This window comes from Amblyomma maculatum, chromosome 1, assembly GCF_055883805.1.
Source record: "Amblyomma maculatum isolate TAMU_Amacu chromosome 1, ASM5588380v1, whole genome shotgun sequence".
Lineage (NCBI taxonomy): Eukaryota > Metazoa > Arthropoda > Arachnida > Ixodida > Ixodidae > Amblyomma > Amblyomma maculatum.
This window is the reverse complement of record NC_139344.1, coordinates 281,406,263-281,424,265: the sequence shown is the minus strand read 5'-3', so window position 1 is coordinate 281,424,265 and position 18,003 is coordinate 281,406,263. Positions and strand designations below refer to the sequence as shown.

The 18,003-nt window shown below is 46.4% G+C and overlaps 1 protein-coding gene and 1 pseudogene across 2 annotated transcripts in view; one reads left to right on the top strand and one right to left on the bottom strand.

The window, feature by feature from the left end:
- Window positions 1-5,881: 5,881 nt before the first annotated feature.
- Window positions 5,882-14,210, bottom strand: LOC146206689 (uncharacterized; annotated as a pseudogene).
- An 871-nt stretch (window positions 14,211-15,081) lies between these two features.
- The window catches only part of LOC146206688 (coiled-coil domain-containing protein 186-like), a 101,110-nt gene continuing 98,188 nt past the window's right edge, over window positions 15,082-18,003 (top strand). For both annotated transcript variants that reach the window (XM_084591482.1, XM_084591481.1), the window contains exon 1: window positions 15,082-15,240. The gene's annotated coding sequence lies outside the window, so the exon portion shown is untranslated. The remainder of the gene's footprint in view (window positions 15,241-18,003) is intronic.

Below are 18,003 nucleotides of genomic sequence, written 5' to 3'. Positions count from 1 at the left end.
TTGCAAATCTTTCCGGGAAATCATCTAATGGCCGTATGCGTCATGCTCCTTTCTTGTCCTGCAAGTCAGCGGACATGTCACTCCGTCGTCTCCTTTAGATAGTAGGCATTCCTCACTGGACGATGGCGCTTCTCGACTGGAAGGGTGAACAAAAGAAAGAAAGCACTTCCGGCTATTTCCTGCAGGGGGACATTTCTTTGTGTTTTTCTAGACGCTCTCTTGACAGGGTCAATTTGGCATTCGCAGGGTGTCCACAAAGCAAAACAGGCTTACAAAACAGGATTCCTGGAAACAGGCTCACTTAGAGCCATTGTACCAACACCACATATCCACAGCACTTATCCATGCCCACAGGCGAACAATAGAGCGCGCAAGTGCGGATGATGCACGGTCGTAACAGCCTCCTCCCCCGCCAGAAGAGTCTCGGAGGGCAGCAGTCGCAGCTGCTGCATGAAGAGACGACTTAATGGCCTGCACATGAACGCTTGAAGCTCGCTGTTGCTTGTCGCGTTGTCTTGATTGTCGTAGGCCAAGTTGCTCGAGCTGTCTGAAACTCAACCACATGTCGAAGCAAGTACTCGGCTCCCGTCTGAAGAGACCAGGTCAAAAGAAAACTGCCATTGTTGTTCGAGAAAAGCCCACTCTCAAGACGTTCAGGACCCACGTATTCCTAGAAAACCAAACGTGCTGCTTTACATAGTCACACATATACAAGCGCACGAAAAAAAAAAACCTGATTATCAATTTGGATACATGGTGAGGAACATCTCGGACCGGCTAAGCGCGTCCGCATTCCCATTTAATTTCCCCTTTTTGTATCTTATTTCAAAATTGTACTGCTGTAAAATCAAGCTCCACCTAAGAAGGCGACTGTTCTTCGATGTCGCAGTTTGCAGCCAAGCCAGGGGACAATGGTCCGTCTCTACGGTGAATTTGGCCCCTCCAAGATAGCACTGCAATTTTTGAATGGCCCATACAATGCAAGCGCACTCTTTCTCTGACGCGCAATAAGCTCTCTCTCTATAACTCAGTTTTCTGCTCAGGTAGAGCACGGGGTGCTCATTACCGTCGTCATCTCTCTGGCAGAGAACAGCACCTAGCCCTCGATCACTGGCATCACACTGGACCGTGAATTCTCGGTCATAGTCTGGAGCTCGCAATACCGGACGGCTAATCAGCACAGCCTTCAGGTTTACGAAGGAGGCTTCCTTTTGTTCGTCCCAGACTACATTTGTCGGTTCTGTCTTGCGGAGAGCGTCGGTCAGAGGGCTAGCCAAAGCTGAATAGTTAGGGATGTAGTGATTGTAGTACCCAGTCAGACCCAGGAATGCTCGAATTTCCGTCTTCGTGCTCGGCCGCGGGTAGTCTGCTACCGCGGAAATCTTAATCTCGCTGGGTTTCCTGAAACCTTGACCTACATTGTGACCCAAGTAGTCCACGGTCGCCCTTGCCAGGCAACATTTCTTGGCCTTTACGGTTAGCCCAGCTTGACGCAAAAGGCTCAGTACAGCTCTTAGATGTACCATATGGTCCGCCCATGAGTCGGAAAAAACCGCAATGTCATCTAAATAAGGCACCGCGAATGTTTCACACCCCTTTAAAACCCTATCCATGAGTCGGGAAAAACAAAATGGAGCATTTTTGAGCCCGAAACTCATCATTGTTGGCTGGTAGCTGCCCGTCGGAGTGACGAAAGCCGCGTATCTGCTGGCGCGTTCAGTGAGCGGTACTTGCCAGTATCCTCGAGTAAGGTCCAGCGTAGTCACATATGCCGCTCTACTGACCTGTTCTACTCTCTCCTCAATATTCGGAATAGGATACACTTGATCCCTGGTGAGAGAATTTAGCTTTCGGTAGTCTACCACAGGCCTAGGGTCTTTACCTGGAGCTTCTACTAAGATCATAGGCGAAGCATAATCGCTTTCCGAGGGTTTTATTACTCCCAATTCCAGCATGCGAGTTACTTCCCTATCCAGAATTTCTCTTTGCCTTGGAGAGAATCGGTAGCACCTTGATCGCACTGGCACGTCGGAAGTCAGCTCAATATCGTGCTCAGTCAAATCAGTTCTACCTGGCCTGTCCACGAAGCAGGCCTCAAACTCTGTTATTATCTCGCCCAGATCGGACAGCTGAAATTTCTTTAGTTCTCCTATCTGCTCCGTCTTTTTGAGAAGCTCCTGTATCTTGGGAGCATTGGCTTGCTCCATAGCTAAGTCCTCTCGGGTTCCACTTAGAAGTCTCGTGAGATTACTAGACACTGGCGGTAAGAGGTTACTCTCAAGAACGTCCTCATTCCGTGTCTTATCAAGCTCACTTTCATTTTGACTTATCTGAGATGCCTCGCTCTCAAAGTTTTCTGACCCGCTATCTTCCACATCGACCACTGTTTTAACTGCCGTTTCTTCCGCTGTGGAATTTTCTGGTATGAGCAGTGTAGCTAGTTCTCGCGCCTTTGAACGTGTTAAGGCTTGCACAACTCTGTCTCCGAAAAGGATGCCCCTCTTTCGCAGTAGCATGTCCGATTTGTTGGAAAACAAATACGGATAGCACTTAGGAAGCTTTCCTGAAACGGCAGCCTCGGTTGTTAACTCGCCGAAAGGGCCCTCGATGACCACGTTCGCGATTGGCAAGCACACACTCTGTTCCTCCACTACCTGGCGAATCCATGCACACTGTCCTGTGTAGTCGGAAGGCGACACATACGCCGGATGGACAACATCCATCGTTGCGGCCGAATCGCGCAGTACCTTGCAAGGCTTCCCGTTGACTACTAGGTCATGCAGGTAGGGTTCCAAAAGCTGCATATTTTCATCGCAGTCACTGACATACGAGAAAGCAATCTTTTCTTTCCGGCAGTTGACGGCAATGTGACCCTGCTCATTACACCTAAAGCATGTGAGCGGCTTCCTAGCCTCAAGCTTATTCTTTGTGTTCTGCGCGTTGGTCACTTCCCCACTTTTCTCACTGCCGTCCTTTCTAGGGCGTTTGCCTGAAGAAGCCTTCCTTTCTTCGTTTGCAAATCTAGCAAAGTGCCTTTTCTGACGGTTATTCACACTCAACTTGGGATTGCGGGGCCTACCCACTGCTGGGTTGCTGAATTGTCGGCGCGAAGTGTACTCCTCAATGAGTTCGGCAGCTTCAGTTGCCGACTTAATGTAGCCTCGGTCCAGTAACCAATTTCTTTCTTTTTCTGGGAGGCAGTTATAAAACTGCTCCAAAAGAATTCGCTCGACTACAGCGTCCCTATCACTGTAGGAATCAGTGCTCTTTAGCCACTTGCCCAAATTAACTCTTAAATTGTACAGGAATTCAGGGTAACTCTCGTCCCTGGACTTAGTAGCGTTCCGAAAACGTTGTCTGAACGCCTCGGCGCTAAGCCTATACTTTCTCAGAAGGCAAGCTTTGACCTTCTCGTAGTTGTCCGCGTCCTCCTTGCTTAGCCGCGCGACAACCTCCGCTGCCTCGCAGGGCAGAACCGTCAATAATCTCTGAGACCAAGTGTCTCGCTGGAAGGACAGTTTTTCGCAGGTTCGCTCAAAGTTAGCCAGATACAGACCGATATCCCCTGATATCACATATGGCTGCATGTACTTTGACATCTTGAAATCTGTCTCCTTGTTGAGACGAGGTACCGCTAGCTGGGGACAATCGCCCGACCTCTTGCTCAACTCTAGTTCTAATTTCCGGAGCTCAATTTCTAGCTTCTTTTCCTCTTTTTCCCGCTCTTTCTGCTGTCTGAGCTGCTCCTTTTTTTTACCGATGAGGTTCCATGCTTCACTGAGCTCCTCATCATCGGTTCCCAGATCAGTGATTGCCTTTATAATCAAGGGTTTTCGTGCCAAACCACTTGTATCAATTCCCAATTCCTCACACAATAGCAACAGGTCCGGTTTCTGCAGCTTTTGTAGGTCCATGATCGCTCCGAGTGTCGGCTACTTCCAAAACAACTGTGCAAACTACCAAACCTAAAGGCGTTTCCACACTCTCTTTAACAGTTCTAAAATCTAACCCTGTTCTAGAACCTGGTCCACATCAGAAGAAAAGCCAAGCACTCACCCACACATGCGATCGATGTTCCGAGCTGCTCTCTTGTTGGCCGATTGTTGCTCCTGCTTGTTGCTTGAGATGCCACCTCCGATCACAAGATGTGGCTTGTAGATTATGATCCACCTCGAATCACCAGATGTTGTAGCTTGTAGATCCAGATCCCAACGCTGGTCACCAGTTGTCGTGACGCTGGGGCTATGTCGACCCGGCCTTCACTTGGTAGCGTGCAGAGACTCGGGGTTGATGAAGGATTGAATCTTCGAAGTTGGTAAAATATATACAAGCAGGTTTAATGGCACTTTGAGAAAACTTATTTACAAGATTATTTACAAGAAAAAGAAGGGTACATCAGCAAAATGGCAAGCGTTAAGAGTTCATAGCGAGAAGCGACTGGATGAGCCGTTTACCCAGGGCTCAGAGCGACATTTCGTGCTCTGCAGCGTCCTTAAAACCCCCTATGTCCAGCCCCTCTCTGAAGATGCTGACCAACCAAATCCAGGGCACGCCCCTCAGATATCGGCATCCAATCGAACACATCACTGCACTGATGGTCTGAAGCACTGACTGGCCCGGCATTGTTTCGTTGGGCCTGGTCACTTGTTGGCGGGAAAAGCTTGGGAACGGCGAGGAGGTACATTTCTATTCTTCAGCCAAGAATCGATAGGCTGGTTCCGGCAAGCGGATTTACTTCTCAGAAACCCAAGTGCACGTGCGCGCCGCATACGCTTCCAGCATTGTCCCTTTCCGGCAATTGCAAATCTTTCCGGGAAATCATCTAATGGCCGTATGCGTCATGCTCCTTTCTTGTCCTGCAAGTCAGCGGACATGTCACTCCGTCGTCTCCTTTAGATAGTAGGCATTCCTCACTGGACGATGGCGCTTCTCGACTGGAAGGGTGAACAAAAGAAAGAAAGCACTTCCGGCTATTTCCTGCAGGGGGACATTTCTTTGTGTTTTTCTAGACGCTCTCTTGACAGGGTCAATTTGGCATTCGCAGGGTGTCCACAAAGCAAAACAGGCTTACAAAACAGGATTCCTGGAAACAGGCTCACTTAGAGCCATTGTACCAACACCACATATCCACAGCACTTATCCATGCCCGCAGGCGAACAATAGAGCGCGCAAGTGCCGATGATGCACGGTCGTAACAGCAGTCGGTCAAGCACGTTACATAGGCGGTTGTCGTGCTCCCCCTTGTTCTTGCCGTACACCAGAATGTCATCCATATAGTTCAGCACACCGTCTAGACCTAGGACTTGCGAGAACTTCCTTTGCAAAATTTATGGTGCTGATGTGATTCCGAACGGTAGCCTGCGGTAGCAGTACCGCCCAAACGGCGAAATAAAAGTGGTTAGCTTTTGACACTCCTTGGAAAGCTGTACTTGGTAAAAACCGGAATTGGCGTCCAGTTTAGCGAAGACCTTGGTTTCCTGAAAGCTACCCATGACTTGCTCTACTGTTGGCAGCTGAAGGCGCTCCCTTCTTACAAACTGGTTCAGTTGCGCGAAATCGACACATATTCTAACCGCTCCACGGCTTCACCACGGGAATAGGCGCACACCGTTCTGTCGGCTCTTCGACCTTCTCTATCATTCTTCTCGCTCTAGCCTGTCGAGCTCTTCCTTGACCTTTTCTTTCATGGGTATAGGAATCCGTCGTGGTGTAGACACAGCATACGGGACTGCATTTGGCACGAGGCGTATTGTATGTTCCCCAGCTATGGAGCCTGTCCCCAGGAGCACTTTGGCATATTTGCGTACCATGTCATCAGCGGTCGACAACTCATCCAGAAAATGCACAATTGCTGGAGCTTTGATAGCTGGCAGTCCCAACAGGGGCGTGCGCAAGTTGTGCACGACGTAAATAGTTTGTCGCTGAAATTAGTTCGAAAGACAGCCGTTCACACCAAACTTTCCGATTGTACGGATGCTTGCATTGCTCGGGCCGATAAGATTGCCCGCTTGGTCCAAGGAACACGGAAGGAGAGAAAAATTTTCACCTACGACTGTCACTTTCGCTCCAGTATCCACTTTCAGGGAAAGTGCGCAGAAGCGCTTTTTTGTGACTGCTCGACCGCACCGAGAAATTTCTTATCGGGTTCGGAAACGCCGTCGAGATTCCCGTCTGCTTGTTTCTTTTTTCGGCATACTTTTTCAAAGTGGCCCAACTTTCCACAGAACCTACACCTTTCTTGTTGCGCTGGGCAACTGCTTCTCGGATGAGATGGTCCGGCGCAGAAACTACAGCTGTTTTGGCGGTTAGCAGTAAACGTGTTTCTACACGCCATTTTCTTAAACTTTACCGCGGGGACGCAAGCGTCTGGGATCGCACTGTCGTCCCCTTTTAGCTCAGCTTGCTGTTTCTTCACCGTTTCGCTCGTACGCGCTTTTGCCAAAGCAATGTTCAGCGTGAGATTCGGATCCATCTGCAGTTCTTCCGACAACGCATGGTCCCGTAGACCGACTACGAACCGGTCTCTAATTAGGCGTTCCTTCATGTCCTTAAACTCGCATCTGTCTGCTAGCCTGTTAAGCTCGGTTGCGAACTCGTCTACTGTTTCGCCAAGCTGCTCAGCGGCGTTGATTAAAGCGAGCACTCTCGTAGACTGTATTCTTGGTGTGGACGAAGTAGCTATGAAGCTTCGACTTTATGAAGCTGAGGTCCTTCATTTCTTCGTCTGAGACGCTTAACGATCGGAGAATCTCCCGCGATTTTCTGCCCATTGTATAGAGAAGAGTCCTTACTTGAACTTCGTCTGGCTTCTCGTGTAGTCCGGACGCGAACCTGTAGTCATCAAATTCATCCATCCAGGCAGGCCAGTCTGCGGCGTTATGGAAGTCGAAAGGCCGGAGGCTTTTCCGAAGCGTTGCTTGTCGCTTGCCCCCGGAACGCTTTGATGCCGTTGCTGGAACGCTTTAATGCAATTGCTGGTCGTTCGCCGGTTGACTGGCTGCAGCGGTGCTACGTCGGGTGATCCCACTTCTGACACCATGTCAGATAAGCAGACAGACGCTCGTGGTATCCTGACCACGAATGACCGTCTTTAATGATTAGCCATCAAATATATATATATATATATATATATATATATATATATATATAAGAGGGTTCTAGCACAGCTTTCGCCCTCGCTCTTGATCACGTTCTACGTGACGCTGGCGGTAACAAAGGACGTCCCAAGTCCGCCGCTATGGCTGAGGGTGGCGCTGGTGAACACTCTCAAGGTTCGTATACAGACAACATAAATACCCAAGAAAGTAGCAGGAGGGACAGCGGCCGATGTAGCTCAGTTGGAAGAGCACCGGACCCGTTATTCGGAGGTCGTGGGTTCGGATCCCACCATCGGCAATGTTGTTTTTTCTTCTACTTTGTGTCTAATTATCTTTCCCCTAAACAGATTACATTACTAATTTCTGTGATTATCCAAGTAAACATAAAAAAAAAGACAAAGTACTATCCCCAACGCTTTCCTTGGCCTCGCCTACTGTTGGCTTCTTTCCTTCATGTATTATAACGAGCACCTTCATTTCCCCTTGACTGATCTGTTTGTAGCTTACGGGGGTCTCGGTTCTGGCAGTCTTGAAGCCATAGGTAGCGTAAGAGGGTTCTAGCACAGCTTTCGCCCTCGCTCTTGATCACGTTCTACGTGACGCTGGCGGTAACAAAGGACGTCCCACGTCCGCCGCTATGGCTGAGGGTGGCGCTGGTGAACACTCTCAAGGTTCGTATACAGACAACATAAATACCCAAGAAAGTAGCAGGGGGGGTCAGCGGCCGATATAGCTCAATTGGAAGAGCACCGGACGCGTTATTCGGGGGTCGTGGGTTCGGATCCCACCATCGGCACGTTGTTTTTTCTTCTTCTTTTTTTCTTCTACTTTGTGTCTAATTATCTTTCCCCTAAACAGATTACATTACTAATTTCTGTGATTATCCAAGTAAACATTAAAAAAAGACAAAGTACCATCCCCAACGCTTTCCTTGGCCTCGCCGACTGTTGGCTTCTTTCCTTCATATATATATATATATATATATATATATATATATATATATATATATATATATATATATATATATATATACAGCCAGAAAGGTCACATGCCTTCCGTGAGAGCTGGGTGAGGGAAAGGAAAGGCAAAGGACGGGCGCGCACAGTGCGTCTCAGGATGACTCCACACGCGAGACTCGGCGTTGACTAGCCTAGTGAAGCTTTTCGCTTCAAAACAAATTGCGGAGTCAGAACGGTTACAACGCAAGGGCGCAGTCACGCAGCAGCAATGGTGGCGCTGAGGGAGACCTCAAACTAAAACCCCTTGATACTTTGAAAGTTACGCCAACGATTGAACTTTGCCGCCGCCGCGCTACCTCCTCGCCTCCTCCTCGCCCCTTGCGCGCCCCTTCACTGAAAGCCGGCTCTCCGCCCGATTTCCTGAGCGACGATTGGTCTCCCTGCCGTTGCCCTTGGAAACCGACGCGCGTCCGGCGTTTTCCTTGTGTTTTCTTTTTCCTTCGCGCCATTTTTCTCCTATTCTCGGTGAGCGAATATTGCGCGCTGTGCTTTTATTGCAGCGTGCAAGCTCTATGCCGTGCTGTTGCGCGTACAACTGCAGCAAGCGGCCTGAAGATGGTTATGCGGTATTCATGATACCTCAAGGCAAGCGTGACGGCTTGCGCAAGAGTCAATGGATTCACAAGATTAGTCGAAAGGAGTTTATTCCTAGAAAGAACAGGTTTGTTTGCGACGTAATGCGCCTTTCTCACTCCCCGTAATAACGCGTCACCTGACGCTGCGTTTTCCATTCCTGCTTGCTCCTCAATATTTTTGCGGCGGCAACATGTTCATTGTATAAAAATAAGGTTGTCCTCTGCAGCATGCTGAATATTCTGCGAGGCTCCAAGGCTCCATCATTTCACACGCTGTCGACTTCTGTAGTCAGAAATACGGCACTATAATCTGCTTTTTGCTGTCAGTGATAACTGGAAAAGTACGGTCTCTCGATTGCATTTGTCGCGATTATGCTAGGATCCCTGGCCTCCTTCACTAAAAATCAAAATTGGGGCTTGTAGAGGAGCTAGTCTTTCCAGCTTGTACTTGTAGTCTGCGTCGGTTACTCAGGAGCAATGAATGCTGGCCCTGAAAAACTCTGGCAAGTAAACCCGAGGTATTGCCGGTAATCTGCACTAGTTAGGTCGTACGGCATCTTTTTCTTAATTCTTGAATGTGTCTTGCCGTGCTTCGACGCACGCGTGGGTTAAAAAGTATGCGGTCGTTTTATCAGGGATACGGCCAATGTGCAGGGGGTGTTTACATGATGGATCACACATGCTTCCCTTTGACCATGACTACTAGGCGTTGGCAGGTTACCTTCGCTTTGAAAGCTGGAGCTCTAAAACCGCGATTCCGCGTATTCATTTACTGCGAGAAACGTTTTCCCATCGATGTCAAATCAGCCGTAATCATTGCATCAATTTTCTGTATTTACGAAACTTAAACAATCAATAATGAATATAGTTATGATGTAAAAATAGGGGAACATTTTGCGAGCAACAATTCTTAGCACTGTAACATATTACTCATTTCAATTGTATGCAAGGAATTTTTTTTTCACCTAGCCTGAGTGATTAACTCATCGCTCTATGTTCTAGCTACATTTCACTAAAGGCCGGTTTGACCCGCCAATATTACACGAACTCGAAAAAAAAACTGAGGCCCAACGCAGTTCCATCAATTTTCTCTCACCGACCTGTCCTGAAGCAAAGGAAGCCTCCTCGACAGAGACATGAACCTCGCAATGATAGTAGTCAGTTATTTCTGTGTCTTGCTCTTTTCTCACCTCCATTTATGAGAAAATAAGAAAGTATAAGAATTAAAAGTCAATGTATAGTTGTCTCGTCAGATATTATGGGGTAATAGAGATATGACTGACAACGTAAGTCAATGAAAATGGAAGTATATCAATGGGTCATGGGACGGCATCAGATTAAATAGTGATGGTTATGAATAGTGATAGCTAATGATGGTGACTGTTACGAATATTAACAGTAAATGATAGTAATAGGCCCGGATAGTGAGGTGATAGTGTTCGTTGCGAATAGTGACAGTTATGATATAGGTCACTTGACGGCATTACTAGATATTGTGATAGATAGGATAGCGATAGTTAATTAATTGGCAGTTATATGCTTTCTCATTTCCGCACGTTGAAGACTTATGTGCCCCCTGTTTTTTTTTTATTTGATTGTTGCGTTCAATGAAATTACGCACTTTTACATAGTGCATAAGGCCACAGCATGCTTGCCCCAGAACTTCAGTGTGTCGGCAATAGGACCCACCACTTCTCCTAGTGTACCCTGCTGTCTTTTAACCACACGCGAAGTCAGTGAGTGGCCGCGTACTCATAAAATTATTTAATTACTCCATCAGCATCATATCAAGACAGCCGTGGCAAACCTGTTCCTTGGCTCAGTTTAGTTTTATACAAAATTAACTAATTAACGCAGAAATTGCGGATCGCTAACTAGCACAGTGCCATTACACTTGGCCTAAGCTTTTCAATGGTATACAGTTCGATGTTGCAGCTAAAATTTAGATTTTATTTGCAATTTACTAAATATCAATTAATTTGGCCCAGTAATTGATCAAAATGCATGTACAATTAACCAATAATCCAATCTCATGGTTAATCACGTGACATATACTATGCTTAGACAGATAGCTGACAGTAGCGAAATCGACTAAGTCCTGCTTTGACCTTCTCTGATCTGGAAGTTCAAAGCACCAGCCTGGATCGTTTTCCGAAGTTTTACCGCGGTGACAGATTTCACACTCTAAAAAAACAAACACAAAGTCAGAGGCAGTACTAGATTAGGTGCACAAAGTAAAACACCTTATCATGTGACTTAAAAAGTGTCTGCAGCACGGAACTCGCCTGAAAGCTTTGTTTATGAGTATTCCCCATTCAAACACTTCTAAGAAGAAACCAATCAATTCATGAACGTTACTTTCGGCATTCTCAATGCTTTTCTCGCAATTTTTGTAAAATTTTGTGTACTCCTGGAGCGCAGACCTGGCCCAAAAGCTCGCGCTTCACTCACTGCCGCGGCCGGCCGGCGGGCGTCAAGGAGAAAAAGCGTGTCGTGCGCAGCGCTCGCCGCCGCAGTGCGAGGAGAATCGAGGAGGAAAGCGCGTCTCGGAGGAGAGTGTCACTACTTTCAAAGTAGCGACTTTCTGTGAACTATGCCGCCGCGCCGCGCACCCTCGCCGATCCTCCTCTCTCACCTCTCCCATCGGACGGTGATTGGTTCCGCGGGCGGTCTCCGGAAAAAGCGCGCGAAACGTTCGCTCTTTTTTGTGTTTTCATTTTTCGTCGGCGCCATTTTTTTAGGCAGCCGCCGCTGCCACCGCTGCTACGATCTAGCTCCATGACATTGCGCGCTTGCACTTCGCGTTATTCGCGCTCCTTTAGTGCAGCACTATGCCCAGTTGCTGCGCATTTCAGTGCACAAGCCGGCGTGAAAAGGGCTTTGTTCTTTTCGCGATTCCGAGCGGCAAGGAAGACCTCCTTAGAAGAAAAAAGTGGCTGCACAACATCGGCCACAAGAACTGTGTATACCGAAACTTTATGCAAGCGCATCACAAATCTGGCAATCTCACTTAATTCACTGATCCTTTTGCGTCGTTATGCGTGTTATTGTTTTCACTTCATGGTTATGCTCAACGTGCTATAATAGCAACGGCTGATGCATACATTCGCATACAGTACTCGCTTTAATTTCTGAACCTAGGTCTCGGTTTTCAACGATAACGCTTTTAATGAGGGAGATTATTAAGCATTAATAGGCTTATGTCGCAAGAAAGCGTGTAGAGAACTCGTCCACATAACGTGTCCGCAAAACTATATATCCGCACATCAAAAATTTCTCTTTAAACCCTTGAAATTTGACCTTGTCCGAATCTGGCGAAAATTGGTACCCAACCTAACTTGAATATGGCGAATTCAGTGGTTACGTCCAAATTTCGGGACCTCCCGCAAAATGCAACCCCAGGAACCCTCTGAATTTGACCTCATCCGAATGTGGCCAAAATCGATGTCTAACCTATAATTTGGGTACGGCGAATTCAGTGAAGTCGAATCCAAATTTCGGTGGACTTCCCCCGAAATTTACTCATTTCTACAGTTTCTGATCATTTGCTTTACTTGAGCATGGTCGCGTGGCCTTTTGTTGAATACATCATCTGCTCAAAAACTATAGGCCTACATCTGAGCTGTTTCATTTCCCCAAGTATGTTTTTGTTTTCTGTGTTTTGTTTTGAGGACTGCACCCAACCGGTCACAGATGTCCACAGCTGGCTTGTTCATGGCTTTTATGTATATTTTCGGAGTAAAACTACAGGACTCACTTCTAATAAACATTGCATCTAAAAAAACTGTCTGTCATATTTAACTGCATGGGCAGAGGCTCTTTATTTTTCTTTCTTTTTGCATGCCTCAGCATAATATATGTATTTATACTCAAGACTGATATTAGTCAGGCACTTGCTTTAGGATAGCCTTGACTGTGGCTGACCAAATTTTTAAGACCCTATAACTTTATCTTGGGTTTTGTCACGGTCGTTGCTATCAGTTTTTTTCTTTCCTAACGTAACATCTTTTTAAGCGGGTTCAAAAAGGAATAGAATGTGGGCGGAAAATGCCAAAGTGTGGCAAACTTTGGGGGTGGCCTACCTAAATTTGGAAGCCAACACTGAATTTCAAATAGTCAAACTATGTTTGACTCCAATTTTGATCAGATTTGGAATAAGTTATATTTCAGGGTCCAGGTGGGCTAGATTTTGGTGTGGCACACCTAAATTTGGATGTCACCATTAAATTCGCCATAGTCAAATTAGGTTGGACCCCAATGTTGGTCAAATATGGACGACATCAAATATATGGGTTCCAGAGAGGCAAATTTTGGGGATAGCCCACCTAAGTTTGGCGGTCACCATTGAATTGGTCATACTTAAATTAGGCTTGACTTCAGTTTTGATGAAATTCGGACAAGGTCAAATTTCAGTGGTCGAGAGGGCCAAATTTTGGGGTGTGGACACTTTCCTTCGATGGCGGGAAATCGTTGCGCGGATCTTTGGCTCTCGGTTTCGGCTCGACATTACCTCATGGTCGCCGACAGCGAGAACTAAAAGCGTTTCATGCTTAATAGAAAAAAGTTCATATTCATTTTCAAGCCGCCGCGAAAATTCTCAACTACAAAAACGATTAAGCCGTTGCATGTGCACTACGCGGTGCCAAACTCCCACTGAACCTTAATGGAAAATTTTAGGACGGCCATCACAGCAAATGCCCCAGCTTGTTCCCAGCAACCATCCCACTACTAAAACTCCACTCGTGAGCAACTTCATAAATTCTGTATTTCCGCGAAAATTAGTTCGAGGTGAATCTACATTTAACTAAACATTGGTATGCTGAAAATATTCTGGAATGTTCAACTATATTGTAAATATTAAGCTTCATATACTATGCCGTGTTGAGACAGACGGTATTGAAAAGTCAAAAGGAATGTGAGATGTATGCAGCAAGTGCCACAAGCTCTCGTAATTGGCACTTTCATTGCGCGTACGAGACGCTAATTTATGTGGCTCGTGGTAGTCAAGCGTGTCGCATGTCTTACTCGTGTTTTTATTCAGTAACAGAGCGTGGAAAAAGAGCGAACTTAAGAGCGCGCGCATGTCCCAGCCAACTGCCCGGACGGCGAGCGAGCGATGCCCAAAAAAGCGTGCCGTGTGCTGCGCGCGCAGCTGCAGCGGGCGAGGATATTCGAGGAGGAAAAGGCCGGAGTGGAGGAGAGTGTCGCTACTTTCAAATTATTGAGGGGCTTCACCTCAAACGAGAGAGAGAAATCCTCCTCCCAGCTTTTACCCTTTCGCCTCCCACTTTGAGAAGACGGGACGGAAGAGCCGCTCATTTTCCACGGCCTTGAGCACGTGCGCACTAAAAATATCAGCAAAACGGAAAGTCAGTGCACCATCCTGCAATGTGCATGCAGGCCATTCATACATCCAAAAACTTGAATTCCCAGGACGTCAACTGGTTTTCTGATGGCGGACGTCCAAAAGCAGATAACTCCTAGACGTCCGCTGGCTCACCATGCTGTCCTGGACCCATCTTGGACCAGCGTCTGGACCGGCTTTCTGGAAAGAATTACCAGCTGTACTGGACCTCATAGATAGACTAGAAAGGACACTAGGAGAGGCCATTGCCATTCCGAATGCATCGGAGAAAGTGTGGCGGAAGTGACGTCAAAATTATTAGCAACGGCATCACTGTTACTATGAAAACTCGGGTCACTAGCGCGCCGCGGAAAAAGAAAATGCGGAGGGTAAAGGAGGAGGAGAGACATTGCAACGTCCGGTCGCGGCGCGGCCGCGCGCCCATGCCGGCTTCAAAATAGTGACATCAGGGCCTCTCCTAAGTTTTTTTCCTTCCTCCATGCCAGGCAGGCATCTTATCAGCATTATAACCGGCCTGTTGACGTGTGGATATTAAAAGGATGTCCGGCGGATGTTTGTGGACAATTGGGAAGAAGCGGAAATCTGTCCTACTACCAGCACTACTAGTGACGATTGTGTTGTTCACGACAGGCGCGGTATGTGAATGGATTCAAAATTTCCGGGTCCTTGTCGAAGTATTTTGCGCTTCTAAAATATATATGTTTTGCTTCATGCATCATCAACGACCACAGCAGTCATGCACTGACACATATAAGGAACCTTTTCTGATCCAGGCATAGATCAAACACGTCAATATTAGTTCAGTAATCAACCACGGACTTGCGCTTAATTACCGTCCGTCTATCCTAGAGTTCGAGTATATACTCCCGTTGGTCTTTCCTTCCTAATCACAACTGAGAAATTTCCTACGGTGCAGCCTGAATGTATAACCAGCATAACCGCGTAATCATGGAGCTGAAATCTATTATTTCGCTGAATTGAGCCGCGGTGGCGTTGAGTCGAGCAACCCTGACGCTGGTGACATCGCCAGATATCGCTCTAATCGCTTGCTCTGTCGGAGTTCCGTTGGTTCCGTACTCGCACGGTTCTCTCACTTTACTTCACGTTTGCTGGCGAAGTTCATGTTTTGAATTTGTATGGGATGCTGTTTTCATGCTCTGCCATTTCACCTTTACATGTTCCATGTGAGTTGACATGTGGTTACATCTTGCGTCCACTTCGTGATTTTGGCATCTTCGCATCAAGACTGTCCCAGTGTTCTCTATTTGACGTGCGGGTTGGCTGCAAATACATCGCTGGCTTGCCAGGCTACCGGTTATTCCTCTCGAGAATTCTATTTATGGCATGATGTCGCGTAAGGGTTCTCGCTACGTTTATGCCTGGAGCATATAAGTATTTGCCTGTTTCGAAGCCATTTAGGAACGCGTCCTACTTTCCTTGTTTTTATTATTTTTAAATGTAATTGTGTATATATTTCCTGGCTTGGCTACACCCGTACCATCCGTCTAATTGTCCATAATTGAAGAAATAAAGAATGCGAACCAAATGTGCTTCCGGTTTCGAAGGCCTTTCTGTCAAGGCATCTTGTTAGCGTTACCGGCCTCAACACCTGTTGCTGTCCCACGGCGTTCCGCCAACAGCTGCTTCGCCGAAACCTTTCGCTGGTGTCACATGCTGCGTCTAGCTGCAGGAATTTCTGGTGATCTCGCAGCTGATGTTGGTCATAGTCGACTTTAGAATGAATAGTAAAACTGCTCTGTTGGAGTTGCGTGAGTTATACGCACAGCGGGTTATACCGCACATGACAGCTGTAAAAGTGAAAGCAGTGTCCGATAGTTAAGAAAAAGATAGGCGTTAGGACAAAGAAACAAGATTTCAAGATTAGTTCTGTCACAAGGCTGCTCTAGCCGGACACTAGCGGTGGAATGCAGCTTTTGGGAGCATTCCATTTTAGAATCTGTCACCTCCTTATAACTGCAGGCGCGAAGGACATGCATGGCACGTTGTAATAACTCTGTGAGGATTTTCACCTTGTGCTTTGAAGTGCTTCGAGCGCTGCTCTCAGAGCGTGCTTTGTGACGCGGTCTGACTCAAGTGCAACTTTGGTGAAATTTTATCAGATCCGCTGTAATGGAGTCTTTGGTTTGGGGCAGGAGAAAGGGGAAGGGGGGGGGGGGGGTGCTTTGATCGGCATATCTTGTTGACATTAGACGGCTTGCTGTTTACTTACTTTGTGTGGGTACCGAGAGTCAGTGGCCACTAGGATATCTTTCCGCCTTGTATTTTGACCTTTGTTTGGGTGTATATTTTGACTTCGAAAATTGCCTGTGTTATGGGAAGTCACAATTCAACCCTCATTTTGCTTATTTGATCAAAAAATATGTTCTTCTCCACAGAATGGGTCGTGAGCTCATATTGAAATTTTACTGTTGAAGTGGCATGCCCAAGCAATACATTTTATGGGCGTGCTACAGTGGTTTATAAACAAGACCATTGGCATTAAGCTATGAACAGTATTAATGCAGCTGAAGATGTCAGGAGTGCTGTTACCAGCAGGTAATAGGGAGTTAAGTGACATTATGTGGCTCATTTTATGAATTCCTTGTGCCTGCAAATGTATTGTGCGGCATCTAGTATGAAATTATGCTTACCAAGCTTGAACTGTTCAGCACTGAATATTTTACTTGAAATCTCAGCTTGACTTCAACACACCTGTGTTGAAGTCAACAACAGAATGTGGGTATAGATAAAACCTGTATTGGATTAAGGGATTAATTACTGATTTCAAAGTTAGACAGTTGTGGAGTAGAATAATATAGCCATTCTATTCCATCAGAAAACGATTGCATGCCGTCACACTCTCTGCGGTTTGCCGGCCAAATTTTGAACATGTGCATAATGAGGTTGCGTTGCACGACATCACAGGAATTTATTGTAGATCTTACTGCTACTAACTTCTTAAAAAATTAATTGTCTTCAACAATAAACTCGTTTTATGGGCATTTGTTAAGAAAAAAAAAAAAAGGCAAAGCATTTGGGCGTGCCTGCTACTATCTCATTGGCTCTTTTCGTAAAAAGTCGCGCCTTGACGTCATGGTACGCAATTTCGATGTCATCACCGGTGGAATGGAATCGATTTTGGTATCATTATCTTATTCCACCCCTGTGGTCTTTTGTGCCAGTTTCCTTTGTAATATATAGTTACAAAGCGTCCTTCATTGATAGAAACTAGTTTAATAGCTTTCACCTACTATTTTTTGTCTGCTTATCTGCCTGCTGGCCTTCTGCTTAAGGAAAAAAGAAAAAAGATGCCACTCAATATTAAATGTAGGCATTTAGTTACCATGCAACCATGTACATACAATATATTGTTTCATTTTTATTACTGTGATAAGCATATGTATTATGATGCATTTCCAAAACTGTCATGATGCATGATCCAGAGGTAACCTTGCTTATACTGTTTATTAAAGTATTACGGTGTTTGCGAGCAGATATGGCTATTAAACATGTCTTAATAATCAACCTAATGGCATTCTCTTCAGTGCTATGACCCAAGTTCGTTATATTGGTGCAAGGGGCTAACAAAGCTGTATGCACTGACCTCTTGCAGCTTTGTTTGATTGAATGAGCCTCCATGTTGTTAATACTTTATATAGAAACCTATACTCATGCCGGCCCCGCCGGAGTGGCGCAGTGGTTACGGCGCTCGACTACTGTTCCCAATGATGCGGGATCGAATCCCTGCCTCGGCGGCAGCTTTTCGATGGAGGCGAAAAGCAAGGCGCCCGTGTGCTGTGCGATGTCAGTGCGCGTTAAAGAGCCCCAGGGGGTCGAAATTTCCGGAGTCCTCCACTACGGCGTCTCTCATAGCCTGAGTCGCTTTGGGACGTTAAACCCCACAAACCAACCAACTTATACTCTTGCCAGGCTTTTTTTTTTTTTTG